We start from the raw sequence: 22351 nt of genomic DNA, 5'->3' as shown, positions 1-22351 counted from the left end.
TATTATTATTATTGTATTATCATATCATATATCACATACATTATATTACTATTACATTATTAATATAATTATTACTATCATATCATATATTACTAGTATATTATTACTATTATTATTATTATCATATTATATAGTATCTTATAAGATCATATCATATTATTATTATTATTATTATTATAATTATTATAGGCAAGGAGAGGCTGGGCCTACCCATTCCCAACTCTGGTTGACCCTGGTGGGTCCCAGGTCCACCTAGCGCTGCGTGTTCAGCTCCTCCAGGTGTACCTGCAACACCCCCAGGAACCAGAGCTGAGGACTAAAGATCACCACATGCCCCTGAGGGTCTGCTGTTAAAGACCCAGATTCTTAAAGAAAAAAAATCAAAATTATTATGTTGTGGAAAAATTATACAAAGATTAGTGTAAAAATCGAGGTGCATAAATAAGATTAAGCAGATATGTTGTCATTTAACCAAAAAAAAGTGAAAATAGTGCGTGTGTGTGTTTCAAGATGGTGTTTATCTGTATAAATAACAATACAACTGGAAACATTGCCCCTTTACAATAATACAAACTAGATTGAATGAACAAAAGAAAACAGCGTGTGTGTCTGTATCTGTGCGTCTATGAGTGTGTGTGTGTATCTGTGCGTCTATGAGTGCGTGAGTGAGTGTGTGTGTGTGTGTGTGTGTGTGTGTTTCAAGATGGTGTAATAGGAGTCAGAACAGGGATGTTTATCCGTATAAATAACAATACAACTGGAAACATTGCCCCTTGACAATAATACAAACTACATTGAATGAACAAAAGAACACAGCGTGTGTGTCTGTATCTGTGCGTCTATGAGTGTGTGTGTGTGTGTGTGTGTGTGTATCTGTGCGTCTATGAGTGCGTCTATGAGTGCGTGAGTGAGTGTGTGTGTGTGTGTGTGTGTGTTTCAAGATGGTGTAATAGGAGTCAGAACAGGGATGTTTATCCGTATAAATAACAATACAACTGGAAACATTGCCCCTTGACAATAATACAAACTACATTGAATGAACAAAAGAACACAGCGTGTGTGTATGTATCTGTGCGTCTATGTGTGTGTGTGTGTGTGTGTGTGTGTGTGTGTGTGTGTGTCTGTATAATACAATATATACATTCGAAACTGAGGTGAACTGTGAGCAATCACTTTCCCTTCTCTGCAGCCCATCTCTCCTTTTCAGCTTCGTAAAAGGATGATTGACAGAATTCATCCCAAGTCATCTCTTGAGTCATCCCCTCTGCTTGATAGAGGGAAAAGACTCTGGCAGGACAATATACGTATTTCCCTGCCACACCAGGGAACCCAGTATGTAGGTGTGGACTGTCTGGACCCTGCTTGAGTGGCTTGTGGCAGAACCTGCAAAGCCGACCAGTCGGATGCTGCTCCAAGGCCTTCCGCTTTCCCCGCTCCTCAATGACCCGCCTGGATTCAGCAGAACGCTGCTTTGCAGCCTCTAGTTCACGCTTAAAAAAAGGCGTCTCTGCAAAGTCCAGAAACGGCATCCGAGGGTTGGTGAGGCCTTCCTCTGCATAGGTCTGGTGCACCTTTGTAGAACAGTAGAAGTACTTCACCTCCCCTGACTGGTAGAAAAAATGAACGGAGGAGCCATCACCAAGATAACGGGACTTTGGTTGACCACACGCAAGACAGTTCCTCGTCCTCTTTGGCACAGGCTGCTGATGCTGTTGTTGCTTCTGCACAAGCTCCTTCACCATTTGTTCTATCTCCCCCTTGGTTAGAGGGGGCTCCTGGGCCTTACTACTGGGCAAATTCACCGGTGCAGGTGGGAGGGTTACCACTGGAACAGCCACAGTTTCACTCCCCTCTGTGAGGTGATGCCAAAGTTGCTGGGTCTCCAGGAGCTTCTCTGGGCTGATGTTAAGGCACGAACTGGTGTTAGTCAGCTTGGCCAGGTGCTTCACGTACCGTGAGAGATGCTGTTTGGTGGTGGGGTGTAACAGGCTGTTAGGATCCCTGGAGGCAGCCTGTACAAGGCCTGCATACTCAAAGTCCACCTTGGTGAGCAGGTCTTTCTGGCCGTGGTGCTTTGCCAGAAGGCCATCAATGGCATCCTTCATTGGCTGTGTCCAGCGAGAATGGTCAAGAACAAAAAGTAGACCACCTGCCTTGATGGGACCTGTGCGTGCAGCACGTGGAGAGGCAGACCGGGGCAATGGCGGAGTCACTGGGACAACTGAAGGAAAGGGGGAGAGAGACAGAGAGAGAGAGAAACAGCCAATGATTTTCACATTGTTCTTCATGAAATAAATGTAGCATTCATATATAAAGTCAGTTATTTTAAGAGATAAAAAATTGAACTAAATTACCTTCCACTTTGACTGGCTGTGCAGGTTGACTCACAGCAAGTGAGTCAAGAGAAGCCACACCAAAGCGATCACCCTGGAACATCTCCTCAGGAGCATCATCTGTGAAAATCTCACAGAGAGCAGACATCTGAGTGATGGCATCTGAGTGATGCTCTCCCTCTCCTGCAACAGGAACCCTCTGGGACTTGTGCTTGTCCCAGTCCAGCGGGACAGGGCGACAGCCAGGTTCCACATACTGCAGACCAAACCTTTCTCCTGTGTCTGTGTGCGAGACACGTAAAACAGGATACTTTGCCTGGCCTGTCAGTGCCTCAGAGAGCTTATTCAGCTCCATGATCAGAACCGGATCAAAAACTGCAGGCAGCTTCACATCTGGCAGCTTCAGGTCCACAAGGCGCTGGAAATTCCAGCGAGCCACGCCAGTCATGCCCTGCGCCTGAAAGAGTTCTGTGGAGACCTGAGTGCCGGTGACCCATTTTGCCTGGTGAAAATGAAACCCCTCCTGCTGAGAGGTGCCTCTCACAGGGATCCACAGGGGTAGAGCTGCCCCCTCTCCCTTGACATGGTTCAGCTGCACTGTTCCACCATGCCTGTAAAGGATTCCCTCTTTAACCTCGGGGTCACTCAGGCAACCTCTGAGGATGTGGACCCGCTGAATCCTCCACACCTTCAGCATTGACGGCTTAAACAGCGGCACTCCATCAGGATCACATTCTGAATGGAACCTGTGCAGGACGCTCTCCACTCTCTCCAGCAGCTCTTTTGGGGGTGGGACCCTGGTGCGACAGTGTTCCCTGATGTGCTGCTTTGTTGGACTAGCAGGCACTATCCCACAAAAGACGTAGGCCTGCGTCAGTCTCTGCAGGTCGGTCTGGTCCACAACACTAAAAGCTGCTGAGAGGAACTTGCAAAAAGAGCTGTGCAGTGGATGGTGCTCTGACACACACTCTCTAGAGAAACGTCGCATGCAATGAAACAAGTCCAGCTTGATATTCATGCTGCTGTTATACTTGCTGCGGGAGGCACAGGTGTTGGGGAGGTGCCCAGAGGTTGCCTGAGTCACGACAGCCTCTGTGGTCTTCCAAGAGTCCCAGAGAAGGTGCTCCTGGGGCCCGGAGTTTGGAACCCTGAAGGCCGCACAGCAATCCCTGTTCACACACATAGGTAAGTTATATAATACATGCATGCAGTTGATTTACTTTATTTAGGGTCACTAAACAAACAGAAATAACTGGAAAGGCAAATGTGGCTGTTGGCTCTTACCTGTCAACCCACTGGTACTTCGCTTTGGGAAGCCCTGCCGAAATGTAACGGCAGGACAGCCCCTCGTACATGGGTTCCAGGGATTTGTCACTCTCTGACTGCAGCATCACCCATGACAAGATCATCCAGTTCTCGTTCATGATAGCATAGGAGGACATAGTGCCTGATGCCAGCACCACCTTTCGGGCCACCTTACGGGTGTGGTCAGCCCTTAAGGCCTGTCCAAAAGTGCCTTGCAGCAGCAGAGTGAGGGTGTCTTCCTGCCTGTGGTACTCCTGGATGAGACAGTCAACCAGGTAGTGGGCTGAAACTGTCACTCCATACCAGCCATCCGCATCACCATACGCACCAAAGGGAGCAGGAGTTGTTGTTGTTCTCACTGCCCCAGTGATGGTTCGCTGTCCATATACTCCACTGTCTCCATCCAGGACGTTCTTAACAGTGGACAGGTAAGCCAAATGCGCACGCTCATAGCGGAGATGGAGAGCCTCATTCAGCTGATTGGCCATGTCGTTTGGAGACTTTCCAGAGCGGCGCAGCTCATCCAACACAGTCTTACATATGGCCTTTTTGTGTGTTAGAAAAGCTGGCAAGATGTTGCTGAAGCGACTCGGCAGCAGGTCCATCCACTGCGGCTTGTCAGCAAACCAGTACCTCTTACAGGCTCTGCAACTGAGCCGAGAGGCCAGTATGTAGTACTGGCCACTTGTGCCTATGATGACACGTGGTCGTCCAACTCCAGATGACACCACATGGGGATTCGGACAGCTGTACAGGCATGGCAGGGTGTAGGTGCTCTTCACTCTTTCCATGATGGTGTGCTCCGGCTTCCATATGAAGAAAGGGTGAAGCTGGAAATACTTAGGTGATGGCAGGTCAAAAACAGCATCAACAAGCTCAGGCTGAGGTGGGTAACGCCATAAGGAGAGCATGTTCATTGGATGTCTCACTGGTCGAGAGCCTGGCCACATGCCCAAGGCTTCCATCTCAGTTTTCATCCACATTCTCTGCTGGTGAGAGCAATTCCATCTGCTCACATCCTGGTCATAACTCGGGAGTGGTGGATCAGCAGAGGCCTCCAACTGAGCCGAGGGGTACCATGAAGAGTCTGCTTCACGGGGTGCTGCAGACGGAGCAGAGACAGCATGGGGTGCTGCAGATGCAGTACAGACAGCATGGGGTGCTGCAGATGCAGTACAGACAGCATGGGGTGCTGCAGATGCAGTAGAGACAGCACGGGGTGCTGCAGATGCAGTACAGACAGCATGGGGTGCTGCAGATGCAGTACAGACAGCATGGGGTGCTGCAGATGCAGTAGAGACAGCACGGGGTGCTGCAGATGCAGTACAGACAGCATGGGGTGCTGCAGATGCAGTACAGACAGCACGGGGTGCTGCAGATGCAGTAGAGACAGCTGGAATGATGGTGAGGAGTGGGGGGAGAGGGAGAAAAGGGGACAGAGACAGTTAAAGAGTGAAAAAAAAAAACAGAATACAAAGTAAATAATTGACACTGAATGTCTGAGAGAGTGCAGTGTGTTAAACAAACACAGAAATGTTAAAGAACGTAGAGTGCTACTACAGTGTGTGTGTGTGTGTGTGTGTGTGTGTGTAGTGGTTGTAGGAGAACCAAAGACTGACCAGTGGCTGCAGAGGCTGCTCTGGGAGGACGCACTGGTCTCAAAGGTGATGTGGTCTTGCTTGAAGATAACCCCAAGGCAAGCAGCTCGGGAGGCACTGGCAATGGAGCCCTCACTGGAACTGGTGGAAAATCACTGATCAGAAACAGGCATGTCTGTCAAGTAGAGTTAAGTTAGCAGGTGTACGTGCGCATATGCCAACCTGGCCGTGGAGATGTAAGGCCACTATCAGGCCGGTCTGGTTTTGAGAGCGTTGCTGTTGGTTTCAGCCTCCCTAACACAGAAAACATATGTCAGTCTAATCCCCTTAATCATTGTCCCTTAGTAAATGTGTCAACAAGTATCACCATAAACGCATGTAAACCCATAAAACATATGTTAGGGTGTGGTATTTTGATGCATCTACACTGCATGGGTAATCTACAGCTTCATGTATCAAATTGAATGTAATTCTAGTCCAAAAATAAATAAATATTTACTATACCAATGTATACACTATATACACTATGCAATTTGGAAGTGTAGTTCTTTATGCTGTAGACCATTTAAATACCAAACCCTTAAGGTATAGCAACAAAATAACATGCAAAACAAGAACTCAACTGTACTTACCCTCAACGATGAGTTATAAATGCCTTCAATGTTAGTAGAACAATTGAACATAAGCATTAGAACAGACCAGAACGTGGCCTAACCAACAAATCAATGTAGAACAGATAATCCTGATTCATGTCAGGATCATCACTATAATGCAGTAGGAGTAAAACCTTTGACCACCGGGACTCCAACAACTTCTGAACCTGAAAGTAGAGTAAAGACAGTTTAACTTTCCAAGCATTTACTGCTTAAACAGGCGGAGTGGCATACAAAACCTCTACTATTTGCAATTCATGGGCATTATAACAGGCCTGACGTTGGCCTAGTAAACTCAAGGCAGTGTGGAGTAGATAAGATTGATGTCAGAATCATCTCCAGTGTGCAGTAAGACCATTGGCCACAGGGACTCCAGCAACTTGTGAACCTGTGCACAGTGCAGAAACAGTGTAACATCCCAAGCATTTATCATTTTACATAACACTGAATAAAACCACAGTTTAACAGAGGTCTGTGTGTGTGTGTGTGTGTGTGTGTGTGTGTGTGTGTGTGTGTGAGAGAGAGCATGTATGTGGGTCTCACTCAGTGGGTCTGGAAGTGGTGCCTCTGGCATCATCATCCTCTGCAACTCTTCACCTTCCTCCACTTCAACAGAAAAAAAAGCAAAAGCAAAGGTCTCAATTATAAATATAGTCATCCATTGTGTGTGTGTGTGTGTGTGTGTGTGCGCATGCGTGCGTGATTTTCTTACTCAGCTGGCCCTGGAGTTTGGATGGGGATATAGACATCATCATTCTCTCCAACTCTTCATCATCATCCATTTCTGTGAAACAGCACAAAAGCAAAGATGTGAGGTTACACATTTACAGATTTTAATTTGACTGAATACTCAACTGCATTGTCAACAAACCTGGATGATGACAGGCGGATGATACAAGGCCTGAGGAAGCAGGTTCCTCAGGACCACTCTGAAGCTCTCTCTCTTTCTGAGCGAGGTAATGCTTCAGCCGATCCATTTTGCTGCCTGGCACACACTCTTTCCGGAGGATGAACGCAGCGTACCCATCAGCTCTGTTCCTCCAAATATCCCCCCAAGTCTTCTTAGCATGATTGCCAAAACCAACCAGGTTGTCAGCATCATTCAGTGCTGGTGGTGCCACAGATCTTTCAGCAAGATACTTCAGAAGGTCTTCTATCTCTTTGAAGCTTCTGCTATACTCGAGGAATGACAGTAGGCTATCCTTCTTGGGATCATCTGCTCTGAACTGTCCAGCTCTCTCCTCCTCCTCAACCTTCTTGATCAGGTACACAATGTAGCCTACGTCATTTTCCAGTAGCCACCGGAATGACTTTCCTTTATATTTCCCAAATTGTAGAATATACTCCCCGAGCACCTCCTGTCTGTCAGACACATCTCCTCCTCTCATGAAGACAATGGAACGGGCATTGTCTTTCACCTTTTCTTCCCTCTGAGGTGCAGACTTGTCCTGGAGGTCAGGATTGTCCTTCAGCCTCTTGGCTTCCTCTGATGGATCTTGCCGCAGATAGCCTGTTGGTCCTCTCCTAAAGGTCACCTTGACCTTGCCTGGAAATATCAATTTGACCTTCATCCTGCTGGCTGTAAAACAAACTAACAAACAAATAATGATGGTGAAATCAAAACTTATTTTAGATATTTACTGCATCACATTTGACAACCTAGCTCAAAGAGAATTGGCCTGATACAATTGTTGTTGCTGTACAGCTTTGCTGACCTGTGAACTTCACAGTTCAAAAGATCAATAGTTTTTCAACACCTCTTTGATCTTTATCTACTCTGAGCCTAGGAAGAGGGCACATGTGCAGGCCCAAGTGTGTGTGTGTGTGTGTGTGAGAACTGCAAGGGGAGGGAAGGGGGGAGGCAGCAGTGTGTGTGTGTGTGTGTGTGTGTGTACAAGAACGGGGGTGATAGGTGAGAGGAGTGGGAGAAATGGAAAAGTACTCTGTGTGTTTGTCTATAGGTATGAACAAGGAGAGAGCAAAAGGGTGTGGGGGCAGGATAAATGTATCATATGATAGGCAATAAATATAAATAGATAGGTCAGCCCATGTTGAGATGGTATTAATAGCTTAGTAGTCTTTCCTCAGTGTATAGGTTCGTCAGACAGACAATAGCCTACCCCAAGCCTATAGATAACCTGCAAACAACTAGATTATATACGTATACATGCTGAGTATCGATTATTTAACGTCACACCATTCACATACAAGTAAAACACGATCATATTTATTCATTGTGGACTTATAGGGCATAAACGTTAGCGTCCGTCTACCAGTAGAACGATGCTGAGGTAAAAAGTACCTGGCGTGACGTCAACGCTACTACCTGGTTAACACTACTTTGGAATAAACCGACTGACACCACTTTTAACGTTATAAAATGATGACTAGACACGCGAATATATAAAACGAGAATGTAATTTCACTCTTCAGTGCGTTATTTTACCACAAGCCAACAAAACACCAGCGTTACGTTAAGTTACGCCATGGTTAACTTAGCAGCTAGCTGCTGCTACGCCAGCGTCAGTCGTCAACAATACTACTACGCTAGCGATGCTAACGTTGGTATTATATCAATATGTATCGTCAGATACGGGCTGACAAGTTCATTTGACGTAATGATATGAAAACTGTGCTCATTAACATATAAAACCATCGTTTTTATTCATCATACAGTATGTAGTTTAACCACAGCCCCTACTTGTATCGCTTGGCAACCGAGCGGTGCTAGCCTAGCCAATCGATGGTACAAAATAGTGTCAGTAAGGCGCTGACGAAATAAAATCACGTAAAACCATATAAATCCGGCACATTATCAAAAAATATATATAGCTTCATTCATTAATTAGCACGTAATTAGACCAAACATGTCTGAGAGGGAAAAGCCGGTTGGCTCCATCATCAATCAAACGAATTAGCAGCGATCAAAAATATTACTATTAAAGAGCTAACTGCTATGAAAAAAACTGGCGATATGGTGGTACCTTTATCCCGTTGCTGTAAATTTACCCCACACAACATATCTTACCTTAGATAAATGAATACTGAATAAAATCCGAGTAGCGAGTAGCTTGACCTGTCGTCTCCACCGTTTTCTCAGAATAAACTTTTTCCAGGCGAAGCGCGTCTCTAAACAAACCGCCCAACAGCGCCACAATATCCACCGGTGGCCAAAAGTATATTACATCCGTAGTGTTAAGAACTACCATAGAGAATGAATGGGAAAAGTTAAGAAAGTTAAGCTTAACTATCCACGGCTCCCGCGCGAAAGGTCCCCAGTTCGAAACTGGGTGGAAACAGCTTCTTATTTGGAAGGATCTTGCATTGAGCTTAATATTTCTATCTTATGATGTCTTCAACTAGAATTTGACTTGTGAAAAGTAATCGAGGTGAACTTTTTGTCAGGATGTTTCCATAGTGTTGTGGTTATCACGTTCGCTTTACACGCGAAAGGTCCCCAGTTCAAAACTGGGTGGAAACAAATTCCTATTGGTGCGACTGTTTGTTTCCTTGGCCAAAGTACAGCTTCACTCTACTAATAAAGTATTCTTTAATTGAACTTCCTGTGTTACCATGTCAAACAGAAAACTTTCCATGAATTTCCATAGTGTAGTGGTTATCAAGTTCGCCTCACACGCGAAAGGTCCCCAGTTCGAAACTGGGTGGAAACAAATTCTTATTTGGAGGGATCTTTCATTGATCTGAAGTACTTTATCTCAAGATGTCTTCTACTAGAATTTGACTTGCCAAAAGTCATGGAGGTGACTTCTTCCTTCAGGATGTTACCATAGTGTAGTGGTTATCACGTTCGCCTAACACGCGAAAGGTCCCCAGTTCGAAACTGGGTGGAAACAAATTCTTATTTGGAGGGATTTTTCATTGATTTGAAGTACTTTATCTCAAGATGTCTTCTACTAGAATTTGACTTGCCAAAAGTCATGGAGGTGACTTCTTCCTTCAGGATGTTTCCATAGTGTAGTGGTTATCACGTTCGCCTAACACGCGAAAGGTCCCCAGTTCGAAACTGGGTGGAAACAGCTTCTTATTTGGAAGGATCTTGCATTGAGCTTTATATTTCTATCTTATGATTTATTCAACTAGAGTTTGACTTGTGAAAAGTAATCGAGGTGACCTTTTTGTCAGGATGTTTCCATAGTGTAGTGGTTATCACGTTCGCTTTACACGCGAAAGGTCCCCAGTTCGAAACTGGGTGGAAACAAATTCTTATGGGGGCGACTGTTGGTTTCCTTGGCCAAAGTAAAGCTTCACTCTACTAATGAAGTATTCTTTAATTGAACTTCCTGTGTTACCATGTCAAACAGAAAACTTTCCACGAGTTTCCATAGTGTAGTGGTTATCACGTTCGCCTCACACGCGAAAGGTCCCCAGTTCGAAACTGGGTGGAAACAAATTCTTATTTGGAAGGATCTTGCATTTATCTGAAGTACTCCATCTCAAAATGTCTTCTACTAGAATTTGACTTGCCAAAAGTCATGGAGGTGACTTCTTCCATCAGGATGTTTCCATATTGTAGTGGTTATCACGTTCGCCTAACACGCGAAAGGTCCCCAGTTCGAAACTGGGTGGAAACAAATTCTTATTTGGAAGGATCTTACATTGATCTGAAGTACTCCATCTCAAAATGTCTTCTACTAGAATTTGACTTGGCAAAAGTTATGGAGGTGACTTCTTTCATCAGGATATTTCCATAGTGTAGTGGTTATCACGTTCGCCTCACACGCGAAAGGTCCCCAGTTCGAAACTGGGTGGAAACAAATTCTTATTTGGAGGGATCTTTCATTGATCTGAAGTACTTTATCTCAAGATGTCTTCTACTAGAATTTGACTTGCCAAAAGTCATGGAGGTGACTTCTTCCTTCAGGATGTTTCCATAGTGTAGTGATTATCACGTTCGCCTAACACGCGAAAGGTCCCCAGTTCGAAACTGGGTGGAAACAGCTTCTTATTTGGAAGGATCTTGCATTGAGCTTTATATTTCTATCTTATGATGTCTTCAACTAGAGTTTGACTTGTGAAAAGTAATCGAGGTGACCTTTTTGTCAGGATGTTTCCATAGTGTAGTGGTTATCACGTTTGCTTTACACGCGAAAGGTCCCCAGTTCGAAACTGGGTGGAAACAAATTCTTATGGGGGCGACTGTTAGTTTCCTTGGCCAAAGTAAAGCTTCACTCTACTAATGAAGTATTTTTTAATTGAACTTCCTGTGTTACCATGTCAAACAGAAAACTTTTCTCGAGTTTCCATAGTGTAGTGGTTATCACGTTCGCCTCACACGCGAAAGGTCCCCAGTTCGAAACTGGGTGGAAACAAATTCTTATTTGGAAGGATCTTGCATTTATCTGAAGTACTCCATCTCAAAATGTCTTCTACTAGAATTTGACTTGCCAAAAGTCATGGAGGTGACTTCTTCCTTCAGGATGTTTCCATAGTGTAGTGGTTATCACGTTCGCCTAACACGCGAAAGGTCCCCAGTTCGAAACTGGGTGGAAACAAATTCTTATTTGGAAGGATCTTACATTGATCTGAAGTACTCCATCTCAAAATGTCTTCTACTAGAATTTGACTTGGCAAAAGTTATGGAGGTGACTTCTTTCATCAGGATGTTTCCATAGTGTAGTGGTTATCACGTTCGCCTCACACGCGAAAGGTCCCCAGTTCGAAACTGGGTGGAAACAAATTCTTATTTGGAGGGATTTTTCATTGATTTGAAGTACTTTATCTCAAGATGTCTTCTACTAGAATTTGACTTGCCAAAAGTCATGGAGGTGACTTCTTCCTTCAGGATGTTTCCATAGTGTAGTGGTTATCACGTTCGCCTAACACGCGAAAGGTCCCCAGTTCGAAACTGGGTGGAAACAGCTTCTTATTTGGAAGGATCTTGCATTGAGCTTTATATTTCTATCTTATGATTTATTCAACTAGAGTTTGACTTGTGAAAAGTAATCGAGGTGACCTTTTTGTCAGGATGTTTCCATAGTGTAGTGGTTATCACGTTCGCTTTACACGCGAAAGGTCCCCAGTTCGAAACTGGGTGGAAACAAATTCTCATGGGGGCGACTGTTAGTTTCCTTGGCCAAAGTAAAGCTTCACTCTACTAATGAAGTATTCTTTAATTGAACTTCCTGTGTTACCATGTCAAACAGAAAACTTTCCACGAGTTTCCATAGTGTAGTGGTTATCACGTTCGCCTCACACGCGAAAGGTCCCCAGTTCGAAACTGGGTGGAAACAAATTCTTATTTGGAAGGATCTTGCATTTATCTGAAGTACTCCATCTCAAAATGTCTTCTACTAGAATTTGACTTGCCAAAAGTCATGGAGGTGACTTCTTCCTTCAGGATGTTTCCATAGTGTAGTGGTTATCACGTTCGCCTAACACGCGAAAGGTCCCCAGTTTGAAACTGGGTGGAAACAAATTCTTATTTGGAAGGATCTTACATTGATCTGAAGTACTCCATCTCAAAATGTCTTCTACTAGAATTTGACTTGGCAAAAGTTATGGAGGTGACTTCCTTCATCAGGATGTTTCCATAGTGTAGTGGTTATCACGTTCGCCTCACACGCGAAAGGTCCCCAGTTCGAAACTGGGTGGAAACAAATTCTTATTTGGAGGGATCTTTCATTGATCTGAAGTACTCCATCTCTAGATGTCTTCTACTAGAATTTGACTTGCCAAAAGTCATGGAGGTGACTTCTTCCTTCAGGATGTTTCCATAGTGTAGTGGTTATCACGTTCGCCTAACACGCGAAAGGTCCCCAGTTCGAAACTGGGTGGAAACAGCTTCTTATTTGGAAGGATCTTGCATTGAGCTTTATATTTCTATCTTATGATGTCTTCAACTAGAGTTTGACTTGTGAAAAGTAATCGAGGTGACCTTTTTGTCAGGATGTTTCCATAGTGTAGTGGTTATCACGTTCGCTTTACACGCGAAAGGTCCCCAGTTCGAAACTGGGTGGAAACAAATTCTTATGGGGGCGACTGTTGGTTTCCTTGGCCAAAGTAAAGCTTCACTCTACTAATGAAGTATTCTTTAATTGAACTTCCTGTGTTACCATGTCAAACAAAAAACTTTCCACGAGTTTCCATAGTGTAGTGGTTATCACGTTCGCCTCACACGCGAAAGGTCCCCAGTTCGAAACTGGGTGGAAACAAATTCTTATTTGGAAGGATCTTGCATTTATCTGAAGTACTCCATCTCAAAATGTCTTCTACTAGAATTTGACTTGCCAAAAGTCATGGAGGTGACTTCTTCCTTCAGGATGTTTCCATAGTGTAGTGGTTATCACGTTCGCCTAACACGCGAAAGTTCCCCAGTTCGAAACTGGGTGGAAACAAATTCTTATTTGGAAGGATCTTACATTGATCTGAAGTACTCCATCTCAAAATGTCTTCTACTAGAATTTGACTTGGCAAAAGTTATGGAGGTGACTTCTTTCATCAGGATGTTTCCATAGTGTAGTGGTTATCACGTTCGCCTCACACGCGAAAGGTCCCCAGTTCGAAACTGGGTGGAAACAAATTCTTATTTGGAGGGATCTTTCATTGATCTGAAGTACTTTATCTCAAGATGTCTTCTACTAGAATTTGACTTGCCAAAAGTCATGGAGGTGACTTCTTCCTTCAGGATGTTTCCATAGTGTAGTGGTTATCACGTTCGCCTAACACGCGAAAGGTCCCCAGTTCGAAACTGGGTGGAAACAGCTTCTTATTTGGAAGGATCTTGCATTGAGCTTTATATTTCTATCTTATGATGTCTTCAACTAGAGTTTGACTTGTGAAAAGTAATCGAGGTGACCTTTTTGTCAGGATGTTTCCATAGTGTAGTGGTTATCACGTTCGCTTTACACGTGAAAGGTCCCCAGTTCGAAACTGGGTGGAAACAAATTCTTATGGGGGCGACTGTTAGTTTCCTTGGCCAAAGTAAAGCTTCACTCTACTAATGAAGTATTCTTTAATTGAACTTCCTGTGTTACCATGTCAAACAGAAAACTTTCCACGAGTTTCCATAGTGTAGTGGTTATCACGTTCGCCTCACACGCGAAAGGTCCCCAGTTCGAAACTGGGTGGAAACAAATTCTTATTTGGAAGGATCTTGCATTTATCTGAAGTACTCCATCTCAAAATGTCTTCTACTAGAATTTGACTTGCCAAAAGTCATGGAGGTGACTTCTTCCTTCAGGATGTTTCTATAGTGTAGTGGTTATCACGTTCGCCTAACACGCGAAAGGTCCCCAGTTCGAAACTGGGTGAAACAAATTCTTATTTGGAAGGATCTTACATTGATCTGAAGTACTCCATCTCAAAATGTCTTCTACTAGAATTTGACTTGGCAAAAGTTATGGAGGTGACTTCTTTCATCAGGATGTTTCCATAGTGTAGTGGTTATCACGTTCGCCTCACACGCGAAAGGTCCCCAGTTCGAAACTGGGTGGAAACAAATTCTTATTTGGAAGGATCTTGCATTGAGCTTTATATTTCTATCTTATGATGTCTTCAACTAGAGTTTGACTTGTGAAAAGTAATCGAGGTGACCTTTTTGTCAGGATGTTTCCATAGTGTAGTGGTTATCACGTTCGCTTTACACGCGAAAGGTCCCCAGTTCGAAACTGGGTGGAAACAAATTCTTATGGGGGCGACTGTTAGTTTCCTTGGCCAAAGCAAAGCTTCACTCTACTAATGAAGTATTCTTTAATTGAACTTCCTGTGTTACCATGTCAAACAGAAAACTTTCCACGAGTTTCCATAGTGTAGTGGTTATCACGTTCGCCTCACACGCGAAAGGTCCCCAGTTCGAAACTGGGTGGAAACAAATTCTTATTTGGAAGGATCTTGCATTTATCTGAAGTGCTCCATCTCAAAATGTCTTCTACTAGAATTTGAATTGCCAAAAGTTATGGAGGTGACTTCTTCCTTCAGGATGTTTCCATAGTGTAGTGGTTATCACGTTCGCCTCACACGCGAAAGGTCCCCAGTTCGAAACTGGGTGGAAACAAATTCTTATTTGGAGGGATCTTTCATTGATCTGAAGTACTTTATCTCAAGATGTCTTCTACTAGAATTTGACTTGCCAAAAGTCATGGAGGTGACTTCTTCCTTCAGGATGTTTCCATAGTGTAGTGGTTATCACGTTCGCCTAACACGCGAAAGGTCCCCAGTTCGAAACTGGGTGGAAACAGCTTCTTATTTGGAAGGATCTTGCATTGAGCTTTATATTTCTATCTTATGATGTCTTCAACTAGAGTTTGACTTGTGAAAAGTAATCGAGGTGACCTTTTTGTCAGGATGTTTCCATAGTGTAGTGGTTATCACGTTCGCTTTACACGCGAAAGGTCCCCAGTTCGAAACTGGGTGGAAACAAATTCTTATGGGGGCGACTGTTGGTTTCCTTGGCCAAAGTAAAGCTTCACTCTACTAATGAAGTATTCTTTAATTGAACTTCCTGTGTTACCATGTCAAACAGAAAACTTTCCACGAGATTCCATAGTGTAGTGGTTATCACGTTCGCCTCACACGCGAAAGGTCCCCAGTTCGAAACTGGGTGGAAACAAATTCTTATTTGGAAGGATCTTGCATTTATCTGAAGTACTCCATCTCAAAATGTCTTCTACTAGAATTTGACTTGCCAAAAGTCATGGAGGTGACTTCTTCCTTCAGGATGTTTCCATAGTGTAGTGGTTATCACGTTCGCCTAACACGCGAAAGGTCCCCAGTTCGAAACTGGGTGGAAACAAATTCTTATTTGGAAGGATCTTACATTGATCTGAAGTACTCCATCTCAAAATGTCTTCTACTAGAATTTGACTTGGCAAAAGTTATGGAGGTGACTTCTTTCATCAGGATGTTTCCATAGTGTAGTGGTTATCACGTTCGCCTCACACGCGAAAGGTCCCCAGTTCGAAACTGGGTGGAAACAAATTCTTATTTGGAGGGATCTTTCATTGATCTGAAGTACTTTATCTCAAGATGTCTTCTACTAGAATTTGACTTGCCAAAAGTCATGGAGGTGACTTCTTCCTTCAGGATGTTTCCATAGTGTAGTGGTTATCACGTTCGCCTAACACGCGAAAGGTCCCCAGTTCGAAACTGGGTGGAAACAGCTTCTTATTTGGAAGGATCTTGCATTGAGCTTTATATTTCTATCTTATGATTTATTCAACTAGAGTTTGACTTGTGAAAAGTAATCGAGGTGACCTTTTTGTCAGGATGTTTCCATAGTGTAGTGGTTATCACGTTCGCTTTACACGCGAAAGGTCCCCAGTTCGACACTGGGTGGAAACAAATTCTTATGGGGGCGACTGTTAGTTTCCTTGGCCAAAGTAAAGCTTCACTCTACTAATGAAGTATTCTTTAATTGAACTTCCTGTGTTACCATGTCAAACAGAAAACTTTCCACGTGTTTCCATAGTGTAGTGGTTATCACGTTCGCCTCACACGCGAAAGGTCCCCAGTTCGAAACTGGGTGGAAACAAATTCTTATTTGGAGGGATCTTTCATTGATCTGAAGTACTTTATCTCAAGATGTCTTCTACTAGAATTTGACTTGCCAAAAGTCATGGAGGTGACTTCTTCCTTCAGGATGTTTCCATAGTGTAGTGGTTATCACGTTCGCCTAACACGCGAAAGGTCCCCAGTTCGAAACTGGGTGGAAACAGCTTCTTATTTGGAAGGATCTTGCATTGAGCTTTATATTTCTATCTTATGATGTCTTCAACTAGAGTTTGACTTGTGAAAAGTAATCGAGGTGACCTTTTTGTCAGGATGTTTCCATAGTGTAGTGGTTATCAAGTTCGCTTTACACGCGAAAGGTCCCCAGTTCGAAACTGGGTGGAAACAAATTCTTATGGGGGCGACTGTTGGTTTCCTTGGCCAAAGTAAAGCTTCACTCTACTAATGAAGTATTCTTTAATTGAACTTCCTGTGTTACCATGTCAAACAGAAAACTTTCCACGAGTTTCCATAGTGTAGTGGTTATCACGTTCGCCTCACACGCGAAAGGTCCCCAGTTCGAAACTGGGTGGAAACAAATTCTTATTTGGAAGGATCTTGCATTTATCTGAAGTACTCCATCTCAAAATGTCTTCTACTAGAATTTGACTTGCCAAAAGTCATGGAGGTGACTTCTTTCATCAGGATGTTTCCATAGTGTAGTGGTTATCACGTTCGCCTAACACGCGAAAGGTCCCCAGTTCGAAACTGGGTGGAAACAGCTTCTTATTTGGAAGGATCTTGCATTGAGCTTTATATTTCTATCTTATGATTTATTCAACTAGAGTTTGACTTGTGAAAAGTAATCGAGGTGACCTTTTTGTCAGGATGTTTCCATAGTGTAGTGGTTATCACGTTCGCTTTACACGCGAAAGGTCCCCAGTTCGACACTGGGTGGAAACAAATTCTTATGGGTGCGACTGTTAGTTTCCTTGGCCAAAGTAAAGCTTCACTCTACTAATGAAGTATTCTTTAATTGAACTTCCTGTGTTACCATGTCAAACAGAAAACTTTCCACGTGTTTCCATAGTGTAGTGGTTATCACGTTCGCCTCACACGCGAAAGGTCCCCAGTTCGAAACTGGGTGGAAACAAATTCTTATTTGGAGGGATCTTTCATTGATCTGAAGTACTTTATCTCAAGATGTCTTCTACTAGAATTTGACTTGCCAAAAGTCATGGAGGTGACTTCTTCCTTCAGGATGTTTCCATAGTGTAGTGGTTATCACGTTCGCCTAACACGCGAAAGGTCCCCAGTTCGAAACTGGGTGGAAACAGCTTCTTATTTGGAAGGATCTTGCATTGAGCTTTATATTTCTATCTTATGATGTCTTCAACTAGAGTTTGACTTGTGAAAAGTAATCGAGGTGACCTTTTTGTCAGGATGTTTCCATAGTGTAGTGGTTATCAAGTTCGCTTTACACGCGAAAGGTCCCCAGTTCGAAACTGGGTGGAAACAAATTCTTATGGGGGCGACTGTTGGTTTCCTTGGCCAAAGTAAAGCTTCACTCTACTAATGAAGTATTCTTTAATTGAACTTCCTGTGTTACCATGTCAAACAGAAAACTTTCCACGAGTTTCCATAGTGTAGTGGTTATCACGTTCGCCTCACACGCGAAAGGTCCCCAGTTCGAAACTGGGTGGAAACAAATTCTTATTTGGAAGGATCTTGCATTTATCTGAAGTACTCCATCTCAAAATGTCTTCTACTAGAATTTGACTTGCCAAAAGTCATGGAGGTGACTTCTTTCATCAGGATGTTTCCATAGTGTAGTGGTTATCACGTTCGCCTCACACGCGAAAGGTCCCCAGTTCGAAACTGGGTGGAAACAAATTTTTATTTGGAGGGATCTTTCATTGATCTGAAGTACTTTATCTCAAGATGTCTTCTACTAGAATTTGACTTGCCAAAAGTCATGGAGGTGACTTCTTCCTTCAGGATGTTTCCATAGTGTAGTGGTTATCACGTTCGCCTAACACGCGAAAGGTCCCCAGTTCGAAACTGGGTGGAAACAGCTTCTTATTTGGAAGGATCTTGCATTGAGCTTTATATTTCTATCTTATGATGTCTTCAACTAGAGTTTGACTTGTGAAAAGTAATCGAGGTGACCTTTTTGTCAGGATGTTTCCATAGTGTAGTGGTTATCACGTTCGCTTTACACGCGAAAGGTCCCCAGTTCGAAACTGGGTGGAAACAAATTCTTATGGGGGCGACTGTTAGTTTCCTTGGCCAAAGCAAAGCTTCACTCTACTAATGAAGTATTCTTTAATTGAACTTCCTGTGTTACCATGTCAAACAGAAAACTTTCCACGAGTTTCCATAGTGTAGTGGTTATCACGTTCGCCTCACACGCGAAAGGTCCCCAGTTCGAAACTGGGTGGAAACAAATTCTTATTTGGAAGGATCTTGCATTTATCTGAAGTGCTCCATCTCAAAATGTCTTCTACTAGAATTTGAATTGCCAAAAGTCATGGAGGTGACTTCTTCCTTCAGGATGTTTCCATAGTGTAGTGGTTATCACGTTCGCCTAACACGCGAAAGGTCCCCAGTTCGAAACTGGGTGGAAACAAATTCTTATTTGGAAGGATCTTACATTGATCTGAAGTACTCCATCTCAAAATGTCTTCTACTAGAATTTGACTTGGCAAAAGTTATGGAGGTGACTTCTTTCATCAGGATGTTTCCATAGTGTAGTGGTTATCACGTTCGCCTCACACGCGAAAGGTCCCCAGTTCGAAACTGGGTGGAAACAAATTCTTATTTGGAGGGATCTTTCATTGATCTGAAGTACTTTATCTCAAGATGTCTTCTACTAGAATTTGACTTGCCAAAAGTCATGGAGGTGACTTCTTCCTTCAGGATGTTTCCATAGTGTAGTGGTTATCACGTTCGCCTAACACGCGAAAGGTCCCCAGTTCGAAACTGGGTGGAAACAGCTTCTTATTTGGAAGGATCTTGCATTGAGCTTTATATTTCTATCTTATGATGTCTTCAACTAGAGTTTGACTTGTGAAAAGTAATCGAGGTGACCTTTTTGTCAGGATGTTTCCATAGTGTAGTGGTTATCACGTTCGCTTTACACGCGAAAGGTCCCCAGTTCGAAACTGGGTGGAAACAAATTCTTATGGGGGCGACTGTTGGTTCCTTGGCCAAAGTAAAGCTTCACTCTACTAATGAAGTATTCTTTAATTGAACTTCCTGTGTTACCATGTCAAACAGAAAACTTTCCACGAGTTTCCATAGTGTAGTGGTTATCACGTTCGCCTCACACGCGAAAGGTCCCCAGTTCGAAACTGGGTGGAAACAAATTCTTATTTGGAAGGATCTTGCATTTATCTGAAGTACTCCATCTCAAAATGTCTTCTACTAGAATTTGACTTGCCAAAAGTCATGGAGGTGACTTCTTTCATCAGGATGTTTCCATAGTGTAGTGGTTATCACGTTCGCCTCACACGCGAAAGGTCCCCAGTTCGAAACTGGGTGGAAACAAATTCTTATTTGGAGGGATCTTTCATTGATCTGAAGTACTTTATCTCAAGATGTCTTCTACTAGAATTTGACTTGCCAAAAGTCATGGAGGTGACTTCTTCCTTCAGGATGTTTCCATAGTGTAGTGGTTATCACGTTCGCCTAACACGCGAAAGGTCCCCAGTTCGAAACTGGGTGGAAACAGCTTCTTATTTGGAAGGATCTTGCATTGAGCTTTATATTTCTATCTTATGATGTCTTCAACTAGAGTTTGACTTGTGAAAAGTAATCGAGGTGACCTTTTTGTCAGGATGTTTCCATAGTGTAGTGGTTATCACGTTCGCTTTACACGCGAAAGGTCCCCAGTTCGAAACTGGGTGGAAACAAATTCTTATGGGGGCGACTGTTAGTTTCCTTGGCCAAAGCAAAGCTTCACTCTACTAATGAAGTATTCTTTAATTGAACTTCCTGTGTTACCATGTCAAACAGAAAACTTTCCACGAGTTTCCATAGTGTAGTGGTTATCACGTTCGCCTCACACGCGAAAGGTCCCCAGTTCGAAACTGGGTGGAAACAAATTCTTATTTGGAAGGATCTTGCATTTATCTGAAGTACTCCATCTCAAAATGTCTTCTACTAGAATTTGACTTGCCAAAAGTCATGGAGGTGACTTCTTTCATCAGGATGTTTCCATAGTGTAGTGGTTATCACGTTCGCCTCACACGCGAAAGGTCCCCAGTTCGAAACTGGGTGGAAACAAATTCTTATTTGGAGGGATCTTTCATTGATCTGAAGTACTTTATCTCAAGATGTCTTCTACTAGAATTTGACTTGCCAAAAGTCATGGAGGTGACTTCTTCCTTCAGGATGTTTCCATAGTGTAGTGGTTATCACGTTCGCCTAACACGCGAAAGGTCCCCAGTTCGAAACTGGGTGGAAACAGCTTCTCATTTGGAAGGATCTTGCATTGAGCTTTATATTTCTATCTTATGATGTCTTCAACTAGAGTTTGACTTGTGAAAAGTAATCGAGGTGACCTTTTTGTCAGGATGTTTCCATAGTGTAGTGGTTATCACGTTCGCTTTACACGCGAAAGGTCCCCAGTTCGAAACTGGGTGGAAACAAATTCTTATGGGGGCGACTGTTAGTTTCCTTGGCCAAAGCAAAGCTTCACTCTACTAATGAAGTATTCTTTAATTGAACTTCCTGTGTTACCATGTCAAACAGAAAACTTTCCACGAGTTTCCATAGTGTAGTGGTTATCACGTTCGCCTCACACGCGAAAGGTCCCCAGTTCGAAACTGGGTGGAAACAAATTCTTATTTGGAAGGATCTTGCATTTATCTGAAGTGCTCCATCTCAAAATGTCTTCTACTAGAATTTGAATTGCCAAAAGTCATGGAGGTGACTTCTTCCTTCAGGATGTTTCCATAGTGTAGTGGTTATCACGTTCGCCTAACACGCGAAAGGTCCCCAGTTCGAAACTGGGTGGAAACAAATTCTTATTTGGAAGGATCTTACATTGATCTGAAGTACTCCATCTCAAAATGTCTTCTACTAGAATTTGACTTGGCAAAAGTTATGGAGGTGACTTCTTTCATCAGGATGTTTCCATAGTGTAGTGGTTATCACGTTCGCCTCACACGCGAAAGGTCCCCAGTTCGAAACTGGGTGGAAACAAATTCTTATTTGGAGGGATCTTTCATTGATCTGAAGTACTTTATCTCAAGATGTCTTCTACTAGAATTTGACTTGCCAAAAGTCATGGAGGTGACTTCTTCCTTCAGGATGTTTCCATAGTGTAGTGGTTATCACGTTCGCCTAACACGCGAAAGGTCCCCAGTTCGAAACTGGGTGGAAACAGCTTCTTATTTGGAAGGATCTTGCATTGAGCTTTATATTTCTATCTTATGATGTCTTCAACTAGAGTTTGACTTGTGAAAAGTAATCGAGGTGACCTTTTTGTCAGGATGTTTCCATAGTGTAGTGGTTATCAAGTTCGCTTTACACGCGAAAGGTCCCCAGTTCGAAACTGGGTGGAAACAAATTCTTATGGGGGCGACTGTTGGTTTCCTTGGCCAAAGTAAAGCTTCACTCTACTAATGAAGTATTCTTTAATTGAACTTCCTGTGTTACCATGTCAAACAGAAAACTTTCCACGAGTTTCCATAGTGTAGTGGTTATCACGTTCGCCTCACACGCGAAAGGTCCCCAGTTCGAAACTGGGTGGAAACAAATTCTTATTTGGAAGGATCTTGCATTTATCTGAAGTACTCCATCTCAAAATGTCTTCTACTAGAATTTGACTTGCCAAAAGTCATGGAGGTGACTTCTTTCATCAGGATGTTTCCATAGTGTAGTGGTTATCACGTTCGCCTCACACGCGAAAGGTCCCCAGTTCGAAACTGGGTGGAAACAAATTCTTATTTGGAGGGATCTTTCATTGATCTGAAGTACTTTATCTCAAGATGTCTTCTACTAGAATTTG

The 22351-nt window shown here is 43.2% G+C and overlaps 71 non-coding genes across 71 annotated transcripts; all 71 read left to right on the top strand.

Annotated features, from left to right (window-relative positions):
* The first annotated feature begins 9297 nt into the window (after nucleotides 1-9297).
* Nucleotides 9298-9370, top strand: trnav-uac. Its single transcript has one exon. It is a non-coding gene; the product is annotated as a tRNA-Val (tRNA).
* Nucleotides 9371-9487: 117 nt separating this feature from the next.
* On the top strand, nucleotides 9488-9560 carry trnav-cac. The gene has a single exon. It is a non-coding gene; the product is annotated as a tRNA-Val (tRNA).
* Nucleotides 9561-9670: 110 nt separating this feature from the next.
* On the top strand, nucleotides 9671-9743 carry trnav-aac. Its single transcript has one exon. It is a non-coding gene; the product is annotated as a tRNA-Val (tRNA).
* A 110-nt stretch (nucleotides 9744-9853) lies between these two features.
* trnav-aac lies at nucleotides 9854-9926 on the top strand. Its single transcript has one exon. It is a non-coding gene; the product is annotated as a tRNA-Val (tRNA).
* Nucleotides 9927-10035: 109 nt separating this feature from the next.
* trnav-uac lies at nucleotides 10036-10108 on the top strand. The gene has a single exon. It is a non-coding gene; the product is annotated as a tRNA-Val (tRNA).
* A 117-nt stretch (nucleotides 10109-10225) lies between these two features.
* On the top strand, nucleotides 10226-10298 carry trnav-cac. The gene has a single exon. It is a non-coding gene; the product is annotated as a tRNA-Val (tRNA).
* A 110-nt stretch (nucleotides 10299-10408) lies between these two features.
* Nucleotides 10409-10481, top strand: trnav-aac. The gene has a single exon. It is a non-coding gene; the product is annotated as a tRNA-Val (tRNA).
* A 110-nt stretch (nucleotides 10482-10591) lies between these two features.
* On the top strand, nucleotides 10592-10664 carry trnav-cac. Its single transcript has one exon. It is a non-coding gene; the product is annotated as a tRNA-Val (tRNA).
* Nucleotides 10665-10774: 110 nt separating this feature from the next.
* On the top strand, nucleotides 10775-10847 carry trnav-aac. Its single transcript has one exon. It is a non-coding gene; the product is annotated as a tRNA-Val (tRNA).
* A 109-nt stretch (nucleotides 10848-10956) lies between these two features.
* Nucleotides 10957-11029, top strand: trnav-uac. The gene has a single exon. It is a non-coding gene; the product is annotated as a tRNA-Val (tRNA).
* A 117-nt stretch (nucleotides 11030-11146) lies between these two features.
* Nucleotides 11147-11219, top strand: trnav-cac. The gene has a single exon. It is a non-coding gene; the product is annotated as a tRNA-Val (tRNA).
* A 110-nt stretch (nucleotides 11220-11329) lies between these two features.
* On the top strand, nucleotides 11330-11402 carry trnav-aac. Its single transcript has one exon. It is a non-coding gene; the product is annotated as a tRNA-Val (tRNA).
* Nucleotides 11403-11512: 110 nt separating this feature from the next.
* On the top strand, nucleotides 11513-11585 carry trnav-cac. Its single transcript has one exon. It is a non-coding gene; the product is annotated as a tRNA-Val (tRNA).
* Nucleotides 11586-11695: 110 nt separating this feature from the next.
* On the top strand, nucleotides 11696-11768 carry trnav-aac. The gene has a single exon. It is a non-coding gene; the product is annotated as a tRNA-Val (tRNA).
* A 109-nt stretch (nucleotides 11769-11877) lies between these two features.
* On the top strand, nucleotides 11878-11950 carry trnav-uac. The gene has a single exon. It is a non-coding gene; the product is annotated as a tRNA-Val (tRNA).
* Nucleotides 11951-12067: 117 nt separating this feature from the next.
* Nucleotides 12068-12140, top strand: trnav-cac. The gene has a single exon. It is a non-coding gene; the product is annotated as a tRNA-Val (tRNA).
* A 110-nt stretch (nucleotides 12141-12250) lies between these two features.
* trnav-aac lies at nucleotides 12251-12323 on the top strand. Its single transcript has one exon. It is a non-coding gene; the product is annotated as a tRNA-Val (tRNA).
* A 110-nt stretch (nucleotides 12324-12433) lies between these two features.
* On the top strand, nucleotides 12434-12506 carry trnav-cac. The gene has a single exon. It is a non-coding gene; the product is annotated as a tRNA-Val (tRNA).
* Nucleotides 12507-12616: 110 nt separating this feature from the next.
* Nucleotides 12617-12689, top strand: trnav-aac. Its single transcript has one exon. It is a non-coding gene; the product is annotated as a tRNA-Val (tRNA).
* Nucleotides 12690-12798: 109 nt separating this feature from the next.
* Nucleotides 12799-12871, top strand: trnav-uac. Its single transcript has one exon. It is a non-coding gene; the product is annotated as a tRNA-Val (tRNA).
* A 117-nt stretch (nucleotides 12872-12988) lies between these two features.
* trnav-cac lies at nucleotides 12989-13061 on the top strand. Its single transcript has one exon. It is a non-coding gene; the product is annotated as a tRNA-Val (tRNA).
* A 110-nt stretch (nucleotides 13062-13171) lies between these two features.
* Nucleotides 13172-13244, top strand: trnav-aac. The gene has a single exon. It is a non-coding gene; the product is annotated as a tRNA-Val (tRNA).
* A 110-nt stretch (nucleotides 13245-13354) lies between these two features.
* Nucleotides 13355-13427, top strand: trnav-cac. The gene has a single exon. It is a non-coding gene; the product is annotated as a tRNA-Val (tRNA).
* Nucleotides 13428-13537: 110 nt separating this feature from the next.
* trnav-aac lies at nucleotides 13538-13610 on the top strand. Its single transcript has one exon. It is a non-coding gene; the product is annotated as a tRNA-Val (tRNA).
* Nucleotides 13611-13719: 109 nt separating this feature from the next.
* On the top strand, nucleotides 13720-13792 carry trnav-uac. Its single transcript has one exon. It is a non-coding gene; the product is annotated as a tRNA-Val (tRNA).
* A 117-nt stretch (nucleotides 13793-13909) lies between these two features.
* Nucleotides 13910-13982, top strand: trnav-cac. The gene has a single exon. It is a non-coding gene; the product is annotated as a tRNA-Val (tRNA).
* A 109-nt stretch (nucleotides 13983-14091) lies between these two features.
* trnav-aac lies at nucleotides 14092-14165 on the top strand. The gene has a single exon. It is a non-coding gene; the product is annotated as a tRNA-Val (tRNA).
* A 109-nt stretch (nucleotides 14166-14274) lies between these two features.
* Nucleotides 14275-14347, top strand: trnav-cac. Its single transcript has one exon. It is a non-coding gene; the product is annotated as a tRNA-Val (tRNA).
* Nucleotides 14348-14456: 109 nt separating this feature from the next.
* Nucleotides 14457-14529, top strand: trnav-uac. The gene has a single exon. It is a non-coding gene; the product is annotated as a tRNA-Val (tRNA).
* A 117-nt stretch (nucleotides 14530-14646) lies between these two features.
* On the top strand, nucleotides 14647-14719 carry trnav-cac. Its single transcript has one exon. It is a non-coding gene; the product is annotated as a tRNA-Val (tRNA).
* A 110-nt stretch (nucleotides 14720-14829) lies between these two features.
* On the top strand, nucleotides 14830-14902 carry trnav-cac. The gene has a single exon. It is a non-coding gene; the product is annotated as a tRNA-Val (tRNA).
* A 110-nt stretch (nucleotides 14903-15012) lies between these two features.
* On the top strand, nucleotides 15013-15085 carry trnav-aac. The gene has a single exon. It is a non-coding gene; the product is annotated as a tRNA-Val (tRNA).
* A 109-nt stretch (nucleotides 15086-15194) lies between these two features.
* Nucleotides 15195-15267, top strand: trnav-uac. Its single transcript has one exon. It is a non-coding gene; the product is annotated as a tRNA-Val (tRNA).
* A 117-nt stretch (nucleotides 15268-15384) lies between these two features.
* Nucleotides 15385-15457, top strand: trnav-cac. Its single transcript has one exon. It is a non-coding gene; the product is annotated as a tRNA-Val (tRNA).
* Nucleotides 15458-15567: 110 nt separating this feature from the next.
* trnav-aac lies at nucleotides 15568-15640 on the top strand. Its single transcript has one exon. It is a non-coding gene; the product is annotated as a tRNA-Val (tRNA).
* Nucleotides 15641-15750: 110 nt separating this feature from the next.
* trnav-cac lies at nucleotides 15751-15823 on the top strand. The gene has a single exon. It is a non-coding gene; the product is annotated as a tRNA-Val (tRNA).
* A 110-nt stretch (nucleotides 15824-15933) lies between these two features.
* Nucleotides 15934-16006, top strand: trnav-aac. Its single transcript has one exon. It is a non-coding gene; the product is annotated as a tRNA-Val (tRNA).
* Nucleotides 16007-16115: 109 nt separating this feature from the next.
* Nucleotides 16116-16188, top strand: trnav-uac. The gene has a single exon. It is a non-coding gene; the product is annotated as a tRNA-Val (tRNA).
* A 117-nt stretch (nucleotides 16189-16305) lies between these two features.
* On the top strand, nucleotides 16306-16378 carry trnav-cac. Its single transcript has one exon. It is a non-coding gene; the product is annotated as a tRNA-Val (tRNA).
* A 110-nt stretch (nucleotides 16379-16488) lies between these two features.
* Nucleotides 16489-16561, top strand: trnav-aac. The gene has a single exon. It is a non-coding gene; the product is annotated as a tRNA-Val (tRNA).
* Nucleotides 16562-16670: 109 nt separating this feature from the next.
* trnav-uac lies at nucleotides 16671-16743 on the top strand. Its single transcript has one exon. It is a non-coding gene; the product is annotated as a tRNA-Val (tRNA).
* Nucleotides 16744-16860: 117 nt separating this feature from the next.
* On the top strand, nucleotides 16861-16933 carry trnav-cac. The gene has a single exon. It is a non-coding gene; the product is annotated as a tRNA-Val (tRNA).
* A 110-nt stretch (nucleotides 16934-17043) lies between these two features.
* Nucleotides 17044-17116, top strand: trnav-aac. Its single transcript has one exon. It is a non-coding gene; the product is annotated as a tRNA-Val (tRNA).
* Nucleotides 17117-17225: 109 nt separating this feature from the next.
* trnav-uac lies at nucleotides 17226-17298 on the top strand. The gene has a single exon. It is a non-coding gene; the product is annotated as a tRNA-Val (tRNA).
* A 117-nt stretch (nucleotides 17299-17415) lies between these two features.
* trnav-cac lies at nucleotides 17416-17488 on the top strand. Its single transcript has one exon. It is a non-coding gene; the product is annotated as a tRNA-Val (tRNA).
* Nucleotides 17489-17598: 110 nt separating this feature from the next.
* trnav-aac lies at nucleotides 17599-17671 on the top strand. Its single transcript has one exon. It is a non-coding gene; the product is annotated as a tRNA-Val (tRNA).
* Nucleotides 17672-17780: 109 nt separating this feature from the next.
* trnav-uac lies at nucleotides 17781-17853 on the top strand. The gene has a single exon. It is a non-coding gene; the product is annotated as a tRNA-Val (tRNA).
* Nucleotides 17854-17970: 117 nt separating this feature from the next.
* trnav-cac lies at nucleotides 17971-18043 on the top strand. The gene has a single exon. It is a non-coding gene; the product is annotated as a tRNA-Val (tRNA).
* Nucleotides 18044-18153: 110 nt separating this feature from the next.
* On the top strand, nucleotides 18154-18226 carry trnav-cac. The gene has a single exon. It is a non-coding gene; the product is annotated as a tRNA-Val (tRNA).
* Nucleotides 18227-18336: 110 nt separating this feature from the next.
* Nucleotides 18337-18409, top strand: trnav-aac. The gene has a single exon. It is a non-coding gene; the product is annotated as a tRNA-Val (tRNA).
* Nucleotides 18410-18518: 109 nt separating this feature from the next.
* Nucleotides 18519-18591, top strand: trnav-uac. The gene has a single exon. It is a non-coding gene; the product is annotated as a tRNA-Val (tRNA).
* A 117-nt stretch (nucleotides 18592-18708) lies between these two features.
* Nucleotides 18709-18781, top strand: trnav-cac. Its single transcript has one exon. It is a non-coding gene; the product is annotated as a tRNA-Val (tRNA).
* Nucleotides 18782-18891: 110 nt separating this feature from the next.
* trnav-aac lies at nucleotides 18892-18964 on the top strand. The gene has a single exon. It is a non-coding gene; the product is annotated as a tRNA-Val (tRNA).
* Nucleotides 18965-19074: 110 nt separating this feature from the next.
* trnav-cac lies at nucleotides 19075-19147 on the top strand. The gene has a single exon. It is a non-coding gene; the product is annotated as a tRNA-Val (tRNA).
* Nucleotides 19148-19257: 110 nt separating this feature from the next.
* On the top strand, nucleotides 19258-19330 carry trnav-aac. The gene has a single exon. It is a non-coding gene; the product is annotated as a tRNA-Val (tRNA).
* Nucleotides 19331-19439: 109 nt separating this feature from the next.
* Nucleotides 19440-19512, top strand: trnav-uac. Its single transcript has one exon. It is a non-coding gene; the product is annotated as a tRNA-Val (tRNA).
* Nucleotides 19513-19628: 116 nt separating this feature from the next.
* On the top strand, nucleotides 19629-19701 carry trnav-cac. Its single transcript has one exon. It is a non-coding gene; the product is annotated as a tRNA-Val (tRNA).
* Nucleotides 19702-19811: 110 nt separating this feature from the next.
* trnav-cac lies at nucleotides 19812-19884 on the top strand. The gene has a single exon. It is a non-coding gene; the product is annotated as a tRNA-Val (tRNA).
* Nucleotides 19885-19994: 110 nt separating this feature from the next.
* On the top strand, nucleotides 19995-20067 carry trnav-aac. The gene has a single exon. It is a non-coding gene; the product is annotated as a tRNA-Val (tRNA).
* A 109-nt stretch (nucleotides 20068-20176) lies between these two features.
* trnav-uac lies at nucleotides 20177-20249 on the top strand. Its single transcript has one exon. It is a non-coding gene; the product is annotated as a tRNA-Val (tRNA).
* Nucleotides 20250-20366: 117 nt separating this feature from the next.
* trnav-cac lies at nucleotides 20367-20439 on the top strand. Its single transcript has one exon. It is a non-coding gene; the product is annotated as a tRNA-Val (tRNA).
* Nucleotides 20440-20549: 110 nt separating this feature from the next.
* Nucleotides 20550-20622, top strand: trnav-cac. The gene has a single exon. It is a non-coding gene; the product is annotated as a tRNA-Val (tRNA).
* A 110-nt stretch (nucleotides 20623-20732) lies between these two features.
* On the top strand, nucleotides 20733-20805 carry trnav-aac. The gene has a single exon. It is a non-coding gene; the product is annotated as a tRNA-Val (tRNA).
* Nucleotides 20806-20914: 109 nt separating this feature from the next.
* On the top strand, nucleotides 20915-20987 carry trnav-uac. The gene has a single exon. It is a non-coding gene; the product is annotated as a tRNA-Val (tRNA).
* Nucleotides 20988-21104: 117 nt separating this feature from the next.
* trnav-cac lies at nucleotides 21105-21177 on the top strand. The gene has a single exon. It is a non-coding gene; the product is annotated as a tRNA-Val (tRNA).
* Nucleotides 21178-21287: 110 nt separating this feature from the next.
* On the top strand, nucleotides 21288-21360 carry trnav-aac. Its single transcript has one exon. It is a non-coding gene; the product is annotated as a tRNA-Val (tRNA).
* A 110-nt stretch (nucleotides 21361-21470) lies between these two features.
* trnav-cac lies at nucleotides 21471-21543 on the top strand. The gene has a single exon. It is a non-coding gene; the product is annotated as a tRNA-Val (tRNA).
* A 110-nt stretch (nucleotides 21544-21653) lies between these two features.
* Nucleotides 21654-21726, top strand: trnav-aac. Its single transcript has one exon. It is a non-coding gene; the product is annotated as a tRNA-Val (tRNA).
* Nucleotides 21727-21835: 109 nt separating this feature from the next.
* On the top strand, nucleotides 21836-21908 carry trnav-uac. Its single transcript has one exon. It is a non-coding gene; the product is annotated as a tRNA-Val (tRNA).
* Nucleotides 21909-22025: 117 nt separating this feature from the next.
* trnav-cac lies at nucleotides 22026-22098 on the top strand. Its single transcript has one exon. It is a non-coding gene; the product is annotated as a tRNA-Val (tRNA).
* Nucleotides 22099-22208: 110 nt separating this feature from the next.
* Nucleotides 22209-22281, top strand: trnav-cac. The gene has a single exon. It is a non-coding gene; the product is annotated as a tRNA-Val (tRNA).
* Nucleotides 22282-22351: the final 70 nt, after the last annotated feature.

Source organism: Alosa sapidissima, chromosome 14 (assembly GCF_018492685.1).
Source record: "Alosa sapidissima isolate fAloSap1 chromosome 14, fAloSap1.pri, whole genome shotgun sequence".
Classification (NCBI taxonomy): Eukaryota; Metazoa; Chordata; class Actinopteri; order Clupeiformes; family Clupeidae; genus Alosa; species Alosa sapidissima.
The sequence above is the reverse complement of the archived record's forward strand: the minus strand, read 5'-3'. Positions and strand labels throughout refer to the sequence as shown.